The 16,520-nt window shown below is 42.8% G+C and overlaps 1 protein-coding gene across 7 annotated transcripts in view; it reads left to right on the top strand.

Annotated features, from left to right (window-relative positions):
* OPCML (opioid binding protein/cell adhesion molecule like) overlaps nt 1–16,520 on the top strand; it is a 1,020,600-nt gene that overhangs the window by 531,788 nt on the left and 472,292 nt on the right. The gene's annotated exons all lie outside the window — the stretch shown is intronic.

Raw genomic sequence — 16,520 nt, 5'->3', positions numbered from 1 at the left:
AACTAATTAAAACAATTTATGAGAATGTACTGTTGGGTTGTAACATATGCAGATGTAATATATGGAAGAATAATAGCACAAAAAGTGGGAAGAGGGAACAGAGCTAAATGGGAGTAATGTTTACATATCTCACTGGAATTAAGTTAGCATAAATCTGAAATGGATTTTGACAAGTTAAGGTGTATGTGGTAAGCCCTAGAGCAACCACTAATGCAATACCTTCAAAAACTAGAGCAAAAGTCATTAAAGGAATTAAAACATTACACTAGAAAATATTCACTTAATGCAAAAGAAAGTGGTAAAGGATGAATAGAAGAACAAAAAAGACAAGAGACAGATAGAAAACAAAAAAGTAAATCTAATCATATCAGTACTAACATTAAAGGTGAATAGATTAAACAATCCAGTCAAAAGGCAGAGATTGTTACACTGGATAAAACAATGAGATCCAACTATATTCGATCTATGGGAGACACAAGTTAGATATAAACAGGTTGAAAGTAAAACGATGGAGAAGATATACCATGGAAACAGGAATAAAGAAGCTGGCGTGGCTATACCACAAAAAAGACTTTGAAACAGAAAAATTTACTACAGATTGAGGGACATTTTATAATGATAAAAGCATCAATTGATCAGAAAGATGTAAGAAACTTCTTTAACCTGTTAAAGGACATCTACAAAAACACCCAGAGCTAACATTACACTTAACGGTAAAAGATTGAATGTTTTCTCCCTAAGGTCAGGAACAAGACACAGATGTCTGCTTTTATCACTTTTACTCAACATTGGACTGGAGGTTCTAGACAGGGAAATTAGTTAAGAAAAAGAAATAAAAGGCATCCATATTGAAAAGAAAGTAGTAAGACTATCTCTATTTACAGACAACATCATCTTGTATAGAAAATCCTAAGGAATTCACTAAGAAAACTAAGAGAACTAATAGAAAAGTTTAGCAAAGTTGCAGGATATAAGATTAATATACAAAAAATTGTACTTCTATACACTACTAATGAATAATTCAAAAATGAAATTAAGAAAACAATTTCATTTATAAAAGCAAAAGAATAATAAAATACTTAGGGATAAATTTAAGAAATGAGTAAAAGTTTGTAACAATTTATTCTCAAAACTACAAAACACTGTTAAAAGAAATGAAAGAAGACCTATATAAATGGAAAGACATCCCATATTCATGGATTGGAAAACTTAATATGGTTAATATGACAATTTTCCCAAACTGATCTGCAGATTCAATGCAATCCATATCAGAATCTCGGCTGGCTTTTTTACAGAAGCTGACAAGCTGATGTTAAAATTCATGTGAAAATGCAAGGGACCCAGAATAGCCAAAACAGTCTTGAAGAAGAACAAAGTCGGAGTATTCACAGTTCCCAATTTCAAATCTTACTACAACGCTACAGGAATGAAAACAATGTGGTACTGGCATAAGGATAGACATATAGATCAATGGAATAGAATAAAGTATTCAGAAATAAACCATCACATTTACACTCACCTGATTTTGAAAAAGGTGCAAAACATATTTTCTACAAAAAATGGTGCTGGGAAAACTGGATATCTATACACAAGAGAATGAAATTAGTCACCTTACTTCACACCATACATGAAAACAATCTCAGAATGGATCAAGGACCTAAATATAGGAACTAAAACTATAAAACTCTTAGAAGAAAATATAGGAGTAAATCTTTTTGACCTTAGTTTAGGCAATGCCTTCTTAGACGTGATAGCTAAGTGGTATGGTTTTTCTTTTGGGGGCAATGAAAAGATTCTAAAATTTATTGTGATAGTTGCACAACTTTTTGAATATACTAATAACCACTGAATTGTACGGTATGTGAATTATATCTCAATAAAAGTATGTGTGTGTGCAGAGGAAGAGAGAGAGAGAGGGAAAGAGGAAGGAGGGAGGAAGAGAGGGAGAGAGAGAGAGAGAGAAAGGGACAGAGAGAGAGGATGTGACAGTGATATGAAACAAGGAGTACAAAGAGTGTCTTGGGAAGGGAATAGCCCTGTAGGGAAGTGAGGACATGAGAAGAGAAGGAAAGTCATCCAGGAAAGAGTGAGCTCCTAAGCCAGCTACAAGAGTGTGTAACTGAAGAGCAATCCCTCAGAAGAACTCCAGGAGAGGGCATGGCATGTGTGCTTGTAAATATTCCTGATCTGCAGATTCAATGCAATCCATATCAAAATCTCAGCAAAGGTGAGAAGGTGGCTCATTTATACAGTCAATTCTGCCAAGTATTGATTGAGGGCTGCCCTTGGCGTTTTTCAACTGTTACACACATTGTGAGAATGGCTTTCTGTGGTTCTACAAAGGCCCTCAGGCACAGAGATGTTGAAACTAGAAGTAGGAAATCATCTTAGTTACACTGAAATGATAGGGTCTAAGGTGTACGGGTGGGGCACTAACAGTTTCTGCTACAAAGTGAGACAAAGAGTGATGACAAAATAATTAACACATGATTTCTTTTACCTTGGATTTGGACCATGTCTTGAGAACACAAAGCTTTTTGGTGTGAGCACTTCATAAAACTGGTAAAGACTCGGTGGTCTCCATGGTTGCTGTTTAGAGATTTCTTCTTCTATTGATCTTTTAATATAATTGACAAATCCATTGAAATGAAAACACAGACAAATATGAAGCACAAACCATCACCTCTGTCATGTGGATATCTCCCATTCACATTCCCCATAGTGCTGCCTCCAAACACGTATTTCCCTTGTCCAGTCCCCTACTCTTTCTCATCTTCTTCAGAAAGAATCTTGATTCTAATAACTCCAAGAAAATGGAAGCCACCAAATGTGAATTATTTCAATTTCCATTAGTCTGTTTAATATCTCCCTTAATATCAAAGTTGAGTTTGCTGGATGGTTATTAGGGAGTGCTCTTTAGAAGGGAAGAAGAAACTGAGCTACAATGTAGAACCCACAGCTTCAGCTGACTTGCTAGGAGTTCTGGAGCCAAAATGGCCTGGTAGAAGTGTCCTATGGTGGGCCACAGTGGCTTGGCCTTTAAAGTCTATCTCAATCTGTCATTGATTGAGGGCCCCCTAGAAAGGGCTCTATTTTGGCCAAAGTTTTCTGCAGCTGAGACAATCCCTGAGAGAGTTGCTAACACTCCCCATAGCAAGGCAACACTACTAAATATTTCTTTAAAAGGGAATTTGCACAGCACATCTCCTTATCCATCGTAGCTCACACTTATACCACTCAGATCCATTTCTTCACGTGTGTTGAGAGTGCAGCATCTCCAGGATGCCTATGGGACTTTCTTCCTAGAGGAAACTTAGAAGATGAATGTTAATGGGGTGAACTACAGCCCCCACCTCTTCATCTGGTCTCGGGATCACGACTGATACTCCTCCATTCTCCATTCTAGATACCTCACCTTCAGCCAGTGCCTCTGCTGCTCTCCATGGCTTACCTGGTGATGTGACCCAGACACTCACTCCTGGGAGCTGTGTTCAGGCAAGGGCTGCTGCACTGCCCATTCACTCTCTCAGCAGGGCAGGAAGAGCCAAGAGGCATCCCAGTGGATCACTGGGATTTCACATGCATTTCTCGCTGACCCACTGGGTCACAAAGCATTATTTCCTCTTTGTATAACTTCTCTGCTGCTTATTACTTCTACAAGTGGTTTTGTCTACAAATTTACTCAAGCGCCAAAACAAATTAATAGCCAAACACACAGCAGGGATGACAATAACAAATTTCTCTCAGTACTCCTTCACTTTCAAATTGCTCTTCTATTTCTTTCTTTCTGTTTATTGTAAACTTCTTGAAAGAGTAGTCTATATGTTCTTCTATACTCCATCTTCAATTGACTTTTTAACCCATTTGAATCTGGCCTCTCACTCCAGCACTCTTTCCAAGGTAAAAAAGTTAGCCTGCTAATTGCCAAAGCTAGCGTCTAATGTTTGTCCTCCAGATTTGATTCTGCACCATAGGGCAGAATTGCCCACAAATTTTTTACTTTCTTTTCCTCTTAGTTTCTCTGAGTTCTTTTCTTCTCAGGCTAAACCTCAGAGGCTACTTTCTCCTTCTTCTTCACTGGTTCATAGTCTTTGCTTCCCTCCCTGGATGCGGCTGCTCTCCAAGGATTTGTCTTCTGCCTTCTGTCTCCCTACACTTCCTTATTAACCCATTGTGTCATTCATTAACAACCAATCCTAAACCCAGATATCTCCAGACTACATCTCAGTCTTAGCTCTTCTCCTGTTGATTCCAGTTCAAATTTAATATGCCATAAACAACCACTAAACTCTTTTAAAACCAACTCCTGCCATTACTGTATCCACTCTCTTGTTTGACAGCAGCATCAACTGCCTTGAACAGTGAAAGGATGGATGAGTCATACTGACTTCTCTCATCTTCTCACCTTATTGCCTACGGGTTCTTCTGTCTTGGAAAACTGTCTCTTGACTCACTCCTTTCCCTCAGGTCCCCCAGTTGTCAATCAGGGCCCATTGTATGTTGACTGAGCTAATGTGGTTGAAGCTGACTGGGTTTCAGTCCAGCCTGCTCAGTCCTCTGCAGTGACGTTGGGACTTGTTTTCAACAGGTGGAGCTCCGGGTCAGCTCAGGCTTGGTGCTGGGTGTGACAGAGTTTCTTGCCTTTCCCTCTCATAGTGAAAGTGAGCAGAACTTACAGATTCTAAATTCCTACCAAGTGGAGAAGGGAGGGTTGAGACAAACTGAAAAGCTGTCGGGTAAAGTAGGGTGAATTTTGTGTAGGTATGCACACACCAGGAAATGGATTTTTCAGATGTGGTGCTTGCTTTGCCTTCGAGCACATGGAGTGAGGAGGGTCCTGGCAGTGCTGAAATTGGATGGACACACTTGACATCTGTAACCCAAACCAAGGTCCTATGATAGCTAAATGATTCATTTTCCTTCATTTATTTCCATGATTCCTCTTTTACAAAGGATTTTAGGCAAGTGTTTACAATATTCTTCTTGGTATGAACATACAACAATGTTCAAAAGGTAAAAATTTCACCTATGAGGAAAATAATAATATGTAGCAAAAATACAAGAGCCACATATCTGAAATAGTTTCAGGACCTTTACAAACAGCTATGAGCCACTCCAATGCAGGGAGAACAAAGGGTGCTGTGGAATGTGGGTTTAAGAGGAGTGATTCCTGAGATGACAGCTCCTTCTGTCCTGGCCTCAAGAAAGCCAGAAGATCGTTGTTTCTTCACTGGCAGGTATCCCCGCTACACTCTGCTGTCTCTGGCCCCAGGCACTTCCGGGTCAATCGACTGTCAAATATGCACAGAACTCTGCTAGGTTCCCACACTGTGCCAACTGTCAGACTGAAAGTATGCTGGGGTGTTATTTAATTCTCACAACAACCCCAAGTGGTAAATTTCCATCTAGGTAAACAGAGGCTTGGAAAAGCTGATAATGATAGTGATGGAGATAATGATTATGGATTCCCTGATGTGGTGTTTAGTGCACAAGATGTTTATGAGGGAATTCCCTTGGGGTCATCAACTGTGAAAGAGGGCGGGAGCAGGAAGGACACAGGTCAAGGTGGGGCACAGTTCCATGGGGATTGTCCCTCACTAGGTGGGGATGACTGGGCCTTTATTCTCTGCCCGGATGGGGCATTGGAGGTTCGCCACTCTGCGATGCATGTGAACTTGGGGAGGGACCTCCTTGCAGATGAGCACTGCCAGCAGCTGGGCCAATAAGTGCTTCCTTGAAGAATACAAGTGTCTCACCTCTATGTCCGCCACAGTCATGGGAATTAAAGTGTATTAAGTGCTTAACAAAGATTAATGAACTTAATAGCAAACCCTATAAGGTAGGACTGCTAGTCTTTTTCTCAGGTGAAGAAAATGAGGCTCGTGGGGATAAGGAATTCACCCTAGGACACACAGTAGAGTCCAGATGTGAACTCTGGTCATCTAAGCTCATTGCCTGCACTGTCATCCATCCAGTGTGTAGCGAGAGATACAGAAAAGTCTAAGAAATGGTTAATATCCTGAAAAAACAAACTATCTAATAGACAGATAAGAATAACATTATTGAGAAACAAGAATGCACAACATAGCATGTTGCGGTATAAAAAAAGCAGAAATTGGAAGTAAATTGACCCGACTTTGAATCCCCCACTTCCTGGCTGTGTGGCTCTGAGCAAGTCACACAACCTCGCCGGGTCTCAGTTTTCTCATTTTCAGAATGGAGGTAAGAATACCTTCTTCTCTGGTCTTCAAAAAGGGCAACAGACACTGCCTAGGAGACATTAAAGCCACTCAACGTTACACGTTAAACTGTGTTGTCCACATTACCTGCAGGAGTGGCTCAGAGGACCTCAGTGAGGACTGTAAAATCATGAAAGAATGGGAGTTAGGCTGACCTTTGAAATAGTGGTGGGGAAGCAAGAAAGAGCAGAATGGGTAATAGGAAGGAGAAGGTTAGAGGTTAAAAAGGAACAATGACACTATGAACAAAGGTCCGAGACATTCCAGATGCTGTCTCCTAAAACCACCCACAGACTAACGGGTAGGTGCTAGGACTATCCTCCATTTTCACGTGAGAAAACTAAGCCTCCAAGAAGTTATGAGATATGCCTCCCGCTGATATGCTCAGTGGTGGAGCCAGGGTGTGAACCCAAATCTGAAGTATCCCAAAGTCCACACTCTTCCCATCCTCTTAACGTCAAGCTGATGTCTCTTTCATGTCTGTCCATGACGCGTCTGTTACAAAAATCAGCACTATTGAAGGAGATGGCAAATCAGGCTTTTAGGTGGTGATTCTCTCTTCTTGTTCAAGTAATATTTCCATGAGTGTTTGGAGTCAGCATTATTCAGACAAGGTCCGTGCAGAAAGGGTTCTTTCTTCTTACCCATGTTTCCTCCTTCTCCAGCTTCATTTGCAGTTTGCTGCTCTCTCCTGTGTTTCCTGAACATTACCTTTCCTCTCACAGCTGTATGTGTGTGTCTTGCCCTCTAGGTCCACACAGAAAGATCTACGTACCAGACTCTAAAGGCCTCCCTCCCCCACACAACTGTTGCTTGCAGAGCAAGCACAGGCTTGACCCTGCAGTGTACATTCCCTGACCCTAACCAACACCCAGTGGGGAAACAACTAAACTCAGTTCTAGATGGGTAATGCCAGAGAGGCTCAAGACGCAGCTGGTGGCCCTGAAATCTCAGGCCTAACTCCAATGTGCAGTTAGGACAGAGAAAATGCTCAAGTGTAAAATGATAAATAATGATAAAACAGCAACAACAACCATGACAATTATTCATAATATTGTAATTATGATAGAAAGAAGAAGCAACATTTACTGACAATCTAGACCTTGGCATCCTCTCCTGCCCCATATTTCTCTTGTGCTAGGTCACAAAAGTGGAGTAAGTAGGAAATAGGAAGAACAGTCTAACAGCAAGAGCTGCCTGTCAGTATTGTGAGATCATCTGTGGTGCAGGGATCCCCGTGTCCATGGAGATGCCCAGACACAACCGGATGACCGCGAGTCAGCGTCTCACTCAGGAGCTTTGACCACTTACTCCCGGTTAGCTAAGATGATGTCTAAGGCCCCTCCCTAATCCAAAGTTCTATGAGACAATGATTTCCCAAGAAACCCGTGGCTGCCACATCTTGGAGGTCCCAGATGTGGACTGGATAATGTCATGCCAGTCTCCCAGGGCTTGGGGCAGGGGGTGGTGTCAAGCGTCACAGCTGTAGGTCCACATTTATAGATCTCGGCCTGCTCTGTTGAGCAGGGCTGCTGTTCTCTCTGGAAGACAGAACAGCCTTTGTCTTTGCTTCCTATCCTCCTGGGGAAGGCAGATGGCTGGGGATGCGATGCTGCTGACGTTAGTGGTGCTGAAGCGAAAAGCTAGAGCTCGTGAGCTAAAGTAAATATTGCAGAAAATAAGGCAAGGACCGAAAAATCTAATACAGTTAAGAGCCTGCTGGTGAATGGATCCAAATACTGGTTCCTCCAGTCTTTGGTGTAGCCTTTTATGGAAGATGGGCTGTCTTTTTTTTTTTCAAAATTTTTTTTTTTTTTTTATTAAAGATTGGCACCTGAGCTAACAACTGTTACCAATCTTTTTTTTTTTTTTTTCTGCTTTATCTTCCCAAACTCCCCATACGTAGTTGTATATCTTAGTTGCAGGTCTTTCTAGTTGTGAAATGTGGGACGCCGCCTCAACGTGGCCTGACAAGCGGTGCCATGTCCGCACCCAGGATCCGAACCCTGGGCCGCCGCAGCAGAGCGTGCGAACTTAACCACTCAGCCACGGAGCCAGCCCCTGGGCTGTCTTTAAAGTCAGAATAGTACAAGTGCGGCAGCCAAAACTGGGGTCAATATAAGAAGCAGTTTTAAAGATGGATTTGCACACTGAAGGAGTACCTACATATAAGGAAATAAATGACCATGTCCTTAATTTGGTGTCCTCTTGATGACAGATATGAGAATAATAGCCAGGATTTTCCTTTGGACCACAATTGTCTGTTATCACACACTGATGTCTAGACAAAATCTTTTCCTCCAGCTCTGAGTAGAAATCACTGATTAGGCAAACTGCTGATGTAGGAGCAAAATTAGTCTGTTTACTGTGTGGGAGCTTGCTAATTGCAAAGAAACGTGAGTTCCCAGGCACACTCTCCTTTGTCTGTGGAATGCTGTCTTTGCCATGAGTGGGGAGGGTGTACAGGCAGGGAGATCCCAACCTGGATGGGGTGCCAGCATCGGGCTAGTTTCTTCCTGGATGATTCATCAAGAAGCTCCTAGGCCCTCTACTGTGCAGTTCTGTAAAGCATCCAGTTAAAAACAGATGCCACGATGAAAATGGGCTTCCTGCAGACAAGTCACGCTCATTCATTCAGCAAATCTTTACTGAGCACCTACTTTTTGCTAAGCATTGTGCTTGGTGCTGAGATTAGAGACAGACCTGATTGTCAATAAATTAGCAAAGAGAAAGTGTCCTGCACTAAATAGGTCAAATGTACTATAGTAAAATTGTAGTAAAGAAGAATAAAATTCTGAGGAGGTGCAGAGGAGGAGAAAATTACTCATGCTTAGGAAATTGGGAAACTGCCTGGGGAAGGTAACCTTTGAGCTGGGTCTTAAGGTGAGTTTTGGAGTTCCATCTGCAGAGAAGAGCGTCCAGGTAGGAGAAGAGCACGGGCTACAGCAGGGAGAGACACAAAGGTGAATATTTTTCGGGAAAGTCCAGTGGTCCAGTGATAGTCATGGATCTACAGGCTGTGGCATCGGAGAGGGGATTTGCGAACGATCTAGTTCAAGGACTTACTTTACAGGTGAAGAAACAGAAGGCAGGAGAGCTGAACTGACTTTGCCAAAGTCTGAAACTCTGATCCACTCGGTCCCTTCCCACCAGCTCTCTGTGTGTTTGTATCTACGCCTCTTCCAACAGATTTATGTGATGGACTGACTTACACCTAACCTCAGTGTGCTTGGCTTTCTTCCTCTTGCCAAGTTTACAAATAGCATTCTCTTGACTCTTCCACCTTAAATGCATCCACCAATCCAGCAATCAATCAGTCTATCTATCAAACTCGGATATGGAAACTACCAGGTTCGGCACTCTAAGTGCTATTTGCTTATTTCTTTTGCTCTTTAGAACTACCCACTTCTTTATTTTGCTCATCCTTAAAATGCACTTATTCTTGATTGATTTAAAATGTGAAAATCTCAGAATTTATTCTTTAACCATTTCAGTGTGCCTAGAAGCACAAGTATTTCAGAGCTGAAAAGGCACTGGGGTTTAGCTTGGTGTGCTGTTTATGTGTCTGTCTTTTTTATATGTTTCCAAGAAAACTATTTTTAGAGCTCCCTGCCCAGCACCATTAGTTTGTGTTAATTAAGATGAGGATGATAAAGATTCATTTCTGACAGACCCTTGCCACTTGCAGAAGAAAGTCACCTATGCCTTATTTCAGAACCTGGGGAGCTTTGCTGCTGGAGGGGGGCAGCACAGGACGCTGGAGGCATTCCCTCACTTGTCCTCCCCTCAGGGCCCCTCAGCCTCACTCTCGCTCGGCTCCACCATGCACCTACAAGGTTGCCCAGCTGCAGACCCGGTCTCTCTTCTCTGCAGACCCTCAGTGACATGGGTTGATTGCATGCACAAAGATGTCAGAGCAAATAACTACATCTGGGAGTTGTCAGAAAAACAGCCTGTGGAATAAAATGCACACGTTGCCAAAGGGTGGGGGAGATTAGAAAGCAGGATATCTTGACAGAGAAAGAAAAGTGTTGGAATTAATTCATAAACGTGTTAGATGGAGATTAGCAGATGAAGATTTGCAAGGGGAGAAGAGACAGAGGGAGAGAGAAAAGGGAAGAGACAGACAGATGGAGAGGGGGAGGGAGATGGTGGGAAATAGAACAGGAGGCACAGCTTTATTTCACAGCCTTGCTTCATCCTCAGCTGAAGCAGCCTGTGCTTTTGTAGGGACCCTGCCTCCCTCTCACTTTTTGTTTCCCTCTTAACCTCCGCCATCTGCAACCCCTGGTCCTGACATCACCGCAGTCTCCCACTTCCGCCACAATAGTTGTGCTTTTCATGCAAATGGGATTCCAGGTTTCTAGATATGGGGATTCTCTCTATGCTAAAAGTACCAAACTTCTGGAGCCAGCCCCATGATATAGCAGTTGGGTTCATGTGCTTGGCTCCGGTGGCCCGGGGTTTGCAGGTTCGGATCCCGGGTACAGACCTACACACTGCTTATCAAGCCATGCTGTCGCAGGCGTCCCACTTATAAAATAGAGGAAGATGTGCATGGATGTTAGCTCAGGGCCAATCTTCCTCAGCAAAAAGAGGAGGATTGGTGGTGAATATTAGCTCAGGGCTACTCTTCCTCAAAAAAAAAAAACAGTTAAAAGCAGCAAACTCCTGATGTGCCCATGGTAAGGAGGAAAGGACTGGGGCTTTAAGGAGAGCTTGCCTCCTGGCACTCTGATCCTTTACAAGTCGCCCTCTCTGAGTCTCAGTTTTCATTCTGCAAAATTAGGATTCTTGGACTAGCTAAATGAGATTGTGCATAGAAGTCATTTATTGCAGAATCTCGTGTGCCTTGTGCATTCGGCAAGTGTTAGTGTTAACAGCAGCAGTGGGAGGAGCAGATTCTCAGTCCCCTCTCTGGTGCTCTCTACCTAGTGGTCCAATCTTTCTGATAAAGGTCAGGAGGTCCACGCAGTGTGTTTAAGCTCACTCTTAGAGCAAAGATGGACATGTTTCTCTATTTCCCTTCCTTAATTGATGGTTGGCATTTTGCCATGTAACAGGGCATCTGTTGGATGATGTTTCATTCCGAAACCTAAGAGAGGCAGTCACCCAATTTCATTTTGAAAGAACAATTGAGATGGCTCCACGTGAGATGACACAGGGCTGGTTCGTTGTTTCCTTCTTTGTCCTGAAGAATCTTCTCCTCCCAATTTCCTTTCTACTTCCCCAGAATCAAAGTAGCACTTCTAAATCTGTGCCTGTGTGTAGTCTTATTGTATGTGGATTCTGAGTTTTTTCCGAAGTCAATCTTGATAAATTGAAGCCGTGCGCACACTTATGACTTATAAAGTCATTGTTGGCCTCTCTATACTCTTGTTTTCTTTCTCATTTTCTATGGCCCCAAACCCCCTGTTTCTGTACCGCCTGCTTGTTTTCTTTAGGGAGAAACAAACTGCATTTTACATAAAATCCATTCACACCAATGCACTAACTCTTTCCAAGTATTTTGTGATATGAATTCTTTAAACTCTAATTGTGCTTTGACGTTTGAGAAACAAAGTTAGGCATTAGCTTGCCGATGGAAGAACTATCCGGGAAAGAGGCAGAGGTACTTTTTCCTCCCTTCCCTTTTCTAGTTCCTGAAAGAATACTTGTTTTAATCTTAGGGTTTAAACAAGGCTTAAACGTAGGGTTGCTGCAAAGGGAAATTGAGATGCGTGATTGTTAATTTTATGGTCAGCTTGGCTGGGCCGCAGTGCCAGATATTTGGTCAAACATTATCCTGGATGTTCCTGTTAAGATATTTTATAGATGAGATTAATGTTTAGATTAGCAGACTTTGAGCAAAGCAGATTAACTTCCACAATGTGGGCGGGCCTCATCCAATCAGTTGAAGGCCTTAATTAAAAATGACTGGCCTCCCTGAAGAAGAGGCAATTCTGCCAGGAGACAGCCTTCAGGTTTGAACTGCAGCATTGACTTTTCCCTGGGTCTCCAGCCTGCCAGCCTACCCCACAAACTTTGGACTCCACAATCACATGAGCCGATTCCTTAAAATAAATCTCTATACAGATAGATAAATAGACAGGTAAATATTGGACTATATATCTTCTCTATATATCCTGTCTATCTATATTTTATCTCTCTATATATCTATGTATAGAGATATACGTATCTATTTACAGGTGCATAGATTTATAGAGAAAGAAAGGGATAAAACATATATATACATAATCCTACTGGTTCTATTTTTCTGGAGACTCTAATACCAGATGCTTGGACGCTTCCTCCTTCTCTCCCCTGTAATGCTCCGTTCTTTCCTTGTCTTCTTTGCCATTTCCTTTCCTTTCCTCTTTCCCAAGACTTCCTGATGCCTGGAGGAGGGAGGGTCAAGAGCTGATTCTGTCTTCTCCCTTCCCAGTTCTCTGGTCCGCACTTCTTGCCGCCACAGGCAATTTAGAGCCTCATGACCCAGAGCGTTTCTTTTTTCCTGTCTCAGTCTTTGTACTGAATCCACCCAGCAAGGGGCCTGGGAGCTAGGGCAGCTGAGAGGAGATGAGAGAGAACTTTCGGGATTACATTCAGAGGATAATTTTGGTATTGAGTTAAGAGGTGGGAGGGGGCATTAGCGGTGATGAAAAGAGGCTATTCAGAGGTGTTGAGGACGCTTACAGGCAAGTAGAATTTTAGACACTGTCTAGTCCAATGCACCTCAAATTTTTTTTTGCCAACACTCACAATAAAAGTACATTTTAAAATGTGACCAGAACACAAGCACACGTTGCGGAGCTTGAGAACCCGTACAAATAAATGAACAAGGGCTGGACTCTGTGACGTGATGACACTTCACGAGTGGTTTACTTTATGCCAAGTTACCAAATATCATAGTAATTATGTAAATCACAAGCTAAGTTTCTGATTAACATGGTTGTGTTTTATTAATTAGAATACCAATATCCAAAGCCTGTCACCTTTGCCTGTTAGCCTTGTGGTCCAGCTGCCTGCTCTCCCACCACAATGAGCTTCTTACAATACAAATCATAGCGCGGTCCAACGGCAGCAGTGTATGGGCACAGGATTTTGGAGTGATACAAACTGCACTACTCTGATTTTTGTCCTTCCCTCAAGCTAAATTGCTGCCAATACAATCTCATCCAATGTCCAAATGAGGACAAAAGTCTTCGATCATCTGATCTTCGGTATGTGAACCTTGAATAGCTGTATCCGTGAGGTTGTAGGGAATGGAGTGGAGATACTTAACTATTTTTTTTAATTAATGGAATAAATATTTATTGAAAATCTACTATATGCCAGGAACTGTTAAGGGTGCTGGTGACACAGCAGTGACCCGTGATGGGGAGAGAAAAGAGTTAGCGTTTTCTACTTTAGTTCCTAGAAATGACTAGGAAGAATTTTTCTTCTCTACGCATTGGTGTCTTGATCTAACAATGACAACACCTTCCTCACAGAGATCTTTAAAGGATCACATTGGATCATATCTGTGACTGTGCACACTCGTGTCTGCGCAGGCGAGGAGGAGGATGATGACCATTGTCATTACTTTTGAAATGTTGGTCTGTCTCTGAGTGGGTCCAGAGGTGGCACTTCTGACCTGACACAACTCACCCCACACACATTTATTAACCATCAGCCGTGGACAGAATGCCGAGATTAGCCCAGCAGGTGCAGGACACCTCCAAGGAACTCTCACCTTCAGACACATGTATCAATATGCAAGTCTGTCATGCAGCAGATGAAAAAATAAAGCACAACACTCAGCTCTCGCTGGGCCGCGTGTCTGTCCAGTTGGAGCCTGCACTTTCCCCTTTCACATTCTTTCACGGCTGAGCTGCAAAGCCTGGCCACATTTGCTTCTGCACTCCTCGGATTCTGCCATCCCTAAGCTCACCATCGCCTAACTTCCGCTGCTGTCCCAGCGGTGAAACTGCTTCTGCCAGCCACCAGTGTCCTCCGCGGTGCCTGATGAAAGCAGGATTGTCCATCCTTCACTTACCTGAATTCTCTACACTCTGACACTGTTAACCGTTCTTTTCTTTATTGTCTCATCCCTGATTTCTATGAGGCTATTGATCCCTGATTTCCTTCTATTTTTCCGGCCACTCTGCAGAATCCTTCATGAATTCTCCACTCCCCCCTTAAAGGTTTGTGTCGCCCAGAATTCATACTTCGTGCTTTATTTCTTTTCACTCTCCTGCTCTTGCTGAGTGGCTTCATTAGTACCCAGGGCTTCAGCTCCCACTTACACAAGGATGAATCCAAAATCTGTAACTGTAAACATTGTCTCTTTCTCAGGCTCAAAACCTAAATATTCAAATGCCAATTAGCATCACTTGGACCTTTCACCAGCATGTTATGTTCAATACGTATCATTTATCACCCACCACTCAGCATCAACTATTCTCACTATTTCTCTGTGATTAGTAATACCATCCACTCAGTTGCCAACATCAGACACCAAATGGCAGCCTAAATCCTAAATACGCGGTCTTTAACAGTGAATTTGAGAGTCACCTCCTTTGAGCAGCTTTCTAAGAACTCTAATCTAGTTTAGATGGTCCAACTCTGAGATGCCATAGAATCCTTGCATATTTTTATTTTTACATCTTATCATATTGAACTTCAATATCTGATTTATTTGCCCTAGTAGATTATAAACTCCTTGTGAGCAGGTAATATATCATGTTCTTTGTATCCCCAGGCCCAGCAGAGTGCCTAGAAATTCAATGAATCTTGGTCCCAACCCCTGCCCAAAAAAGAGTGATTAAATGAATTAATCAACAAAATAAATAAACAATATAAAGAAAAGTTCGGCAAGTGAGAGAAGATTGCAAGTAACCAACATATGGTATAAAATACAAGTTCTAGTTCCTCTCTGAGACTGAGAGAGATCAGATTCATTTCAGCAGGAAGGGGAGAGGGCCCAGGTGAAGTTGCCTCAAGCACCTGCTTACTGAGCACTTGCTCTGTGCCAGGCTCTCTGCTGGGTGTCGCACATATGACTGGTCACTTCCTCAAAGAAAGAAAAAGTAGAGTGTTGCCAACTAACCAATGAGGAAACTTGGGCTCACAGAAGTCAGCTCCACTGCCCAAGGTCTCCAGCTTCTTGGCGGCAGGCCCAGATTTAAAGCTAGGCAAGTTGACCCCTGACGGACACTCTCTCCTGCACACCCTGGTTCCCTGGGTGGAAGCATCCAGTTTCCACCTGTCACACTCTTTCGACTGGAAGCTATGTTGAGACACGGGAGGGGTAAGATTGTAGTAACTCCCACTGAGCATTTAAAAAACACATTTTATGGCTCATAGGTCTCAATATAGTGTTTTTTGTTATTTGACTTACAGAACTAGATGAGGTGTGACTATAAAGTAATGAGGCTGATTTGATCGTATAGCTTGTGGAAATTGGTCCCTTTACAGGGGTCTCCAGTCTTTCTAGAAGAAGATGCTTTACTGCAGTTGATGCCTTGCGACGTCCAACCTTTGAGGAGTCTGGGGGTCAGGAAGGGCAGGAGAGTGTTACTAGCAGAGTCTCGGGTTGGATCTTCTGCTGTCAGCTCCCCTGACTTTCCACAGACTGTGGAGAATGGACATCAGTTCCTTCACGCAGTAAATATTTGCTGGTATTTACTCTGTGCCAGCCTGTAGTCCATGGCATAGGAGCCAGGGATGAGGCAAACCAACACTCTGCTCTTGGGGAGCTTGCCGTTCTAACGGGAGAGCAACAGTTACACACACACACATGCACATGAGCAGTTTGATGGACAAGAGTAGCATAAGGGTAGCAACTGGGTTCCCCAGCTATGAGAAGTCACTCCATCAGTCTTGGGGAACACCTCATGTGTATCTTCTTACAATGCAAATCTCGTGTGCCTTATGTTTTTCTGTTGGCTTGCTTACTTTATGGGTTTTTTGGTGGTTGCTTTTGTTAGCCCATTGGGTTATTTTTGCTGTTTTGTTTGCTTTGGTTTTGTCTGGTCAATTTCAGTTATTCTGGCACAGAGACGAGAAGAGGAGTTGAATATTCACTGTCACTGATAGCTGCCACTGAGCCAGGCACTGTACTAGGAGCTGTCACATGTATCACCTGTCTTCATTCTCACAGCAACCCTGGCAGGAAGCTGTTATTACCCCTGTTTACAGGGGAAAAGATACAAACTCAGCAAGGATAACCAATGTGCCCAAGATCACAGAGCTTATAAGTGGCAGAGCTGGGATGCGAAGCATGGATTTTAATTCAGTCCAGTATCAGTTCTTCCCACT

Source organism: Equus caballus, chromosome 7, assembly GCF_041296265.1.
Source record: "Equus caballus isolate H_3958 breed thoroughbred chromosome 7, TB-T2T, whole genome shotgun sequence".
Classification (NCBI taxonomy): domain Eukaryota; kingdom Metazoa; phylum Chordata; class Mammalia; order Perissodactyla; family Equidae; genus Equus; species Equus caballus.
This window is presented reverse-complemented; position numbering and strand designations above follow the sequence as displayed.